Genomic DNA, 6,104 nt, shown 5'->3' on the forward strand with positions numbered 1-6,104 from the left:
AGTGACTGTGTCAATCCATCTCATCCAAGATCTTCCTCTCTTATGCTGTCCCTCCACCCTTCCAAGCATGATGTCCTTCTCCAAGGACTGTCTCCTCCTAACAACTTAACCAAAGCAAGATGCTTGACAGCTAATAATTGCTCATTGTTTCATTAAGTGAATTATAGCCAACATTTCTCGCAATACTAGGTCAGTGGCACAGGTCTTAACTTTATAAAAATTGACAGTCTCAGCTAAGAGAGGAAGAGGAGAAGAGAGTCTGAATTGGCAGCCAGTCTGCTGAGGACACCTTCCTCTGAAAGGTAGTCCTTTGCTGAAGCTAACATTAGCAGAGAAGAGAAGCAGGGCTCTAGAGGCGTGGACACCAAACACCACAAAATGATTAAAGCAAAGTGCATTGCTGGCTGGTGGCCACCTGCCTGTTATCTTGGAAGTGCAGCCTTTATGCACCTTTATCTGATTCATTTTGCAGCAATTAGGGTTTTTCAAGGATGAGATGGAAAGAGGAAGGATGGCAGAAGGAGGCTGGAAGGCTTACAGAAGGGAATATTTGTGTGTATGAACAGACAGAGTCAGAATTTTAGTGCTCTTTTAACTCACTGATTTCCAGAAACCTAGTACATAGGGTCATTATTGACTCAGTGACTGGGGAAATAGGGGTAGGTGTAATAGAGACAATGAAAATGGCTCAAGATAGGGCAGGGTTCAGAGCTGTTGTACATAGTCACTATGAGTCGCACGCAGCTTGACGGCACATAACAACAACAATAACAACAACAACATGAGTTGCAGGAAACCCAATGGCACACAATAACAATGACAACAGGTGAGGCAAAGCATTGGTTTATTCCCTTTTAATTCATCCCAACACCATATTGACAAGAAAATGTGTCTGAGTCACAGAGGGTCAAGTGACTGCAGCTTCTCTGATGAGTCACTGTCTTGTTCCCACTGATGCCCAGACTTGTTTACAAAGAGAAAGCTGCAGCAGGTAGCTCTTTCCCCCCTCTTGTACTCTGCATCTGAGCTGCTCAGTGAGTGGCTTCAGTTTGAGGAGCTTCTGTACCTTGAAAAGTCCTCCCATGTCTCAGGCATTAGGAACTGTCCCATGTGATGTTATGGCCCTCTTCTGATTTGGTGTCAGAATGAACAAGGGTTTAGAGTTGGAGCACAAAAGATTGAGTAAGAGTGAAAAGGTATGAACAGGGCTTATGTGAATTGAGTAGGATCCTAGCAAGAGGGATGGCACATTCATACTTGGCAAGTGAAGTGTGCTTAACAGAAAGACTATTTATAAAGGTGTATCCAACTTCAGGGAAATTGGCAATGGATGGTGAGGGGCCTTAGGGAAAGCAAGTGGGGGGAGTCATTACTTGGCTGAAGAAGCAAAGGAAGGAGATGATTACTGGAATAGGAAGAAATGCAGGAAGAAAAGTACCTAAGATGAGTTATGGCCATAGTTTTAGGGTCTTAGTCAACTTACAGTAAACCAACAGGAAAAGAGACAAAGGAATAAACACTCAAACTCGATCTCTTTCCACTCTCATGTAGTGCATCCTTGCATTGGCCAAATCTATCTGGATGCTGGAGAGCAGGGGAGCTACTGATGTAAGCCATACAAGTCAGCTGCTTGGAGAAGAGAGCAGAATGGGGAAAGGGAGACTGGATCTTCAGAGCAATGAAAGTATCTACTGAATTTACTAGCTGGTTTAGTAAGTTACCTCTTTGGGTCTCGGGATTTTTGATCAATCAAATAGAAAAATTTGAACTAGACAGTGTAGATAAAAGGATATAAATAGCCCTGAAGGATTTTGCAGCACCACTAGCAACAATCCAAATGTGCATGTGTGGTCAAATATGTATATAGGTATATATATATGTGGTTGTTGCATACCATTAAGTTAGATATGACTGATAGCTGACCCTCTGGCTGGTTTTCAAAGGTAGTAAATTGTAAAGGAGGAAGTTACCTATCTTTCTTCCACAGAGCAGCTGGGAGATTCGAACCATGTACTTTTGGGTTGGCAGCACATTTCCTTATCACCTGCCCATCAGAGTATATATAAGTATGGCTATATGGGTGTTTGTGTGTGTGTATACAGATATAGGTTTATTAATAGATATATGTACACACAGGTATATATATCCTTGCATATATATTCAAACATATATATGATAAGTCACATGGACACAATTGTGAATATTTCTAAATAGTTTGAGAGATTGGTTTCCTGGGCATGAAGATTTTGGACCATTTGTTGTGAGACAGATCAATAGACTGGCATGATATAGTTCATAAAGTTTATGTTCTACCTACTAATGTGGTGACTAGTGCCTGTTGTCTTGAAAGTTTACATCACTACCTCCCTTACATTTGAGTCTCCTGTCACCAGACCATCCAGAGTTTTTAATATTATTAACCATCAATTTTAATTACAGAATAATATATGATAAGTATACTTGTAAATTGTTTAAATGTACTATTTCTTAGATTGTTTGGAAAAATCACTCTATATTCAATTACAGCATTATTGGAAATTGAGTGGAAGCTTTTTTTAGTTTTCTCCCTCTACTTAATTACTAGTTCTTTCCTTAAAATAAGTTGATATAAGTTCACAAATACTACTATAAAACAATGCAGCAATGAAAATAACAATATGTGCCTGTCACGTCAGGAAATGAAGCCACATGATTTGAAATGTCATGATAACTGGGAAATAATGACAGCTCTGGCCAGAATACATTCAAATCAATTTTGTTGAGTTAGAACTGACTCATAACTGATGCTTCTTTGGATTTCTGAGGCTGCAAAGTGCATTGTCCATCTTTGTGGTGAACTTGAACTGCCAGAGAGGCATTGCCTTCAGATTAGCCACCCAAATCCCTACAGACTAGGCCACCAGAGTACTATTACTACATGGATATTTTTTTTAAATTAATTTTCTGGGGAAACATTGCATAAAACTTTCTAGACAGATACTTTTATGTCTTTTATGTAAACCTGTTGGTTTACACAACTCTCCACACCTACTCTTCCCTCCACAAGTGACACTGCTGAGCAATCTTCTAAGATACAAGTATTGTATCTCAATTTTTCTGGAGCAAAAAAGAGAAAGATAGCAAAGACTCAAAGAAGAGGGTAGCCTAGAGGGCTCTACTAATCTGCATGCACCACAGCCCTGCCTGTTCTGTAACTAGCACTAGGTGGTACCCAGCTAACACTATTGACTGTTCTGATCAAGCCCATAATATATGGATACTGATAGAATTGGAGAAAAAAAAGTGTGGAACAGAAGTTAAATTGTTAAAACTTACTGGATGGGGCACGCTGCCCTCTCCCTTTCCCTGGATCCTTCAGGAGATGGGTGGCCCCATCGACACACTGTCCTTTGGTTATCGGACATCATGCCTCCCAAGAAAGATATTCCTGTGAAAAAACCAGCGGTCCCGCTACCTCAAAGCCCGTTGCGAAGCCAGCATCAGGGGCTCTTCCAGCCAAGGTCAAAGCTGAGCCAACTGCCTCTCCCAGCTCCTGAAAAACCCCAGGAACCCCCCATCGATCTCTCCAATATAGTGATTGAGTTTAACAAGGACCAACTGGAGGAGTTCAAGGAAGCCTTTGAGCTATTTGAGAAAGTGATGACAAGATCCTGTATAATCAGTGTGGGGATGTGATGAGGGCCCTGGGCCAGAACCCCACCGTCAAAGTGCTTGAGGTCCTGGGGAACCCCAAGAATGATGAGTTAAAGTCCCGGTGTGTGGACTTAAGACTTTCCTGCCCATGCTCCAAGCAGTGGCCAAGGCACATATGAAGACTACTTGCAAGGGCATTAGGTGTTTGATAAGGAGGCAAAGTCATGTAAGCAAAGCTCAGACATATCCTCACCACATAGAGAAGAGGACTGAGGAGGAAGTGGAGACTGTCCTGGCAGGACATGAGGACAGCAATGGCTGCATCAACTAGGAAGCCTTCCTGAAACATCCTAAGGGTCTGAAAGCTGCAGGATCCCCTAGGGCCACCAGTGGCCACCCCACCCTACTCCACCCCCTGCAGGCCAAAGCACACTCCTGCCACTTAGAAGGCAACCTATTCCTAAAAAAAAAAAAAAAACAAAGAACACCAAACGATAAAAACAAACCACAAACAAAAACACAAGCAAACAAAACAAAACCACCCTACTGTATGGTTTGAAACTAGAGGATTACTTGAGTCTATCAAGGAATTAAAGATATTCTTTCAACCTTAAGCCTAACTATTTATAGCTGAGAACAAATGGGCTTATACAATCAAGAATGTCACCTATAAACAATGAGCTCCCTTACAAAATCATCTACAAGAGACAAAATTGTGAAAAAATTAAAGCCTCTTCATCTTGGGCTTGGATCAGGTGGCAGCAAGTTTCTATTTCTCAGCCAGATTCCAAATCAAGGTTCAGGACCTTCACGCCAAGAAGAAGGAGGAGCTGTTGGAACAGCGGGACGATCTGACGGTGGAGCTTAACCAGCTGTAGGTCACCAGAATGACAGGACGTGCGGCTTCCAAATTCTCCAAAATCCAAGTTGTCTGAAGGTCCATTGCCCGTGTTCTCACTGTTATCAACCAGACTCAGGAGAACCTCAGAAAATACTGTAAGTGCAAAAATTACAAACGCCTGGGTCTGCAGCCCAAGAAAACATGTGCCACGTGCTGAAGGCTCAAGAAACACAAGGAGAACCTGAGGGTCAAGAAGCAGCAGTGAAAAGAGCGCCTGTACACACTGCAGAAATAGTCAACACCTGAGTTTCTAACACAAATAAAATGCAAACGAAGTGGAGGGGGAAAAATTACTCTAAAGCAAGGATGAAAGGGTAAGGGGGTAGGAAAACTAGAGTTCTAGAAACGGTACAAGCAGAATAATATGAATAAGAATGATATTGTGAAGACTGTGGGAACACAATTTACTGAGTAAATTTTCTTCTTAAAAACAATATATTCTTTTTAAAAGAAGGAAGACCCTGAAGGACTTATACATATTGTGTATGACTCTTTCCCCCCCTCTTGTGTACTGTTGAGTCAGATCTGACTGGCACAGGAGGAGATTGCCCCTCTTTCTCCAGCGAAGCATCTAGTGGATTCAAACCACACACCTTCAGGATTGCAGCACAGCTTCTTGTCACTAGGCCACCAGAGCTCCTTTGATATTGTGTATGAATAGTTGAGTAGCTGCTACTTTACCAGAAAGAGGGAACTATAATGTGACAATGATCAAAGAAATTGCCTTGCATTCTAATTTATTAACTAGCCTTCTTGAGAAGTGAGCATAGGACCGAGGCTGGCTGAACTATAAAACTAGTGATGACAGAGAAAAGACATAGTCACTTCTTTCCTGAAGAACCATAATAGAATTTTTTTTTTAATTTGTGTTTTGTTTTTAAAAAAACAACAACTCATGTCTGACCTTTGAAAGGGTTTTCAGAGGCAGTTTAATCACGTGGGAGGAGATTTCCCATCTTTCTCCTGCAGGGCAGTTGGTGGATTTGAACCCATAATTTTTTAAAAGATGTAAAATTAAGTGTATGTAACCTTGAGAAGAATGGGAATCCCAGAACACCTGATTGTGCTCATGTGAGACCTATACTTGGACCAAGAAGCAGAAGACAGAATAGAGCAAGGAAACACTGCATGGTTCAAAACCAGGAAAAGGGTGTGTCAGGGATGTATCCTGTCTCCACATCTTTCAATCTATATGTGGTATAGATTATTTGGGAGGCTGGACTTTATGAAGAGAAATGTGCCATCAGGATTGGAGAAGACTCACAACCTTGTTTGCTGAAACCGAAACTGAGGACAATCTGAAGCATTTGTTGTAGAAGGTCAAGGACTGTAGTCTTCAATATGGATTGAAGCTCAACATCAAGAAAAAGATTCTCATCATTGGGCCAATTGGCAGCACCATGGTAGATGGAGAAGATACTAAGATTGTTAATAATTTCCATTTACTCCATTCCACAATCAACACCCTTGGTACCAGCAGTCAGGAAATTGAAAGACTTACTCCATTGGGAAAATCTGCTATGAGGAACTGCTCCAGAGTGCTAAGGAGCAACGATGTCAGTCTAGAGGC

The 6,104-nt window shown here is 41.6% G+C and overlaps 1 pseudogene; it reads left to right on the forward strand.

The window, feature by feature from the left end:
- The first annotated feature begins 3,405 nt into the window (after positions 1–3,405).
- LOC102864862 lies at positions 3,406–4,511 on the forward strand (annotated as a pseudogene).
- The last annotated feature ends 1,593 nt before the right edge of the window (positions 4,512–6,104 follow it).

Source organism: Elephantulus edwardii, unplaced genomic scaffold, assembly GCF_000299155.1.
Source record: "Elephantulus edwardii isolate Elephantulus edwardi_28Jun2011 unplaced genomic scaffold, EleEdw1.0 scaffold00057, whole genome shotgun sequence".
Taxonomy (NCBI): Eukaryota; Metazoa; Chordata; class Mammalia; order Macroscelidea; family Macroscelididae; genus Elephantulus; species Elephantulus edwardii.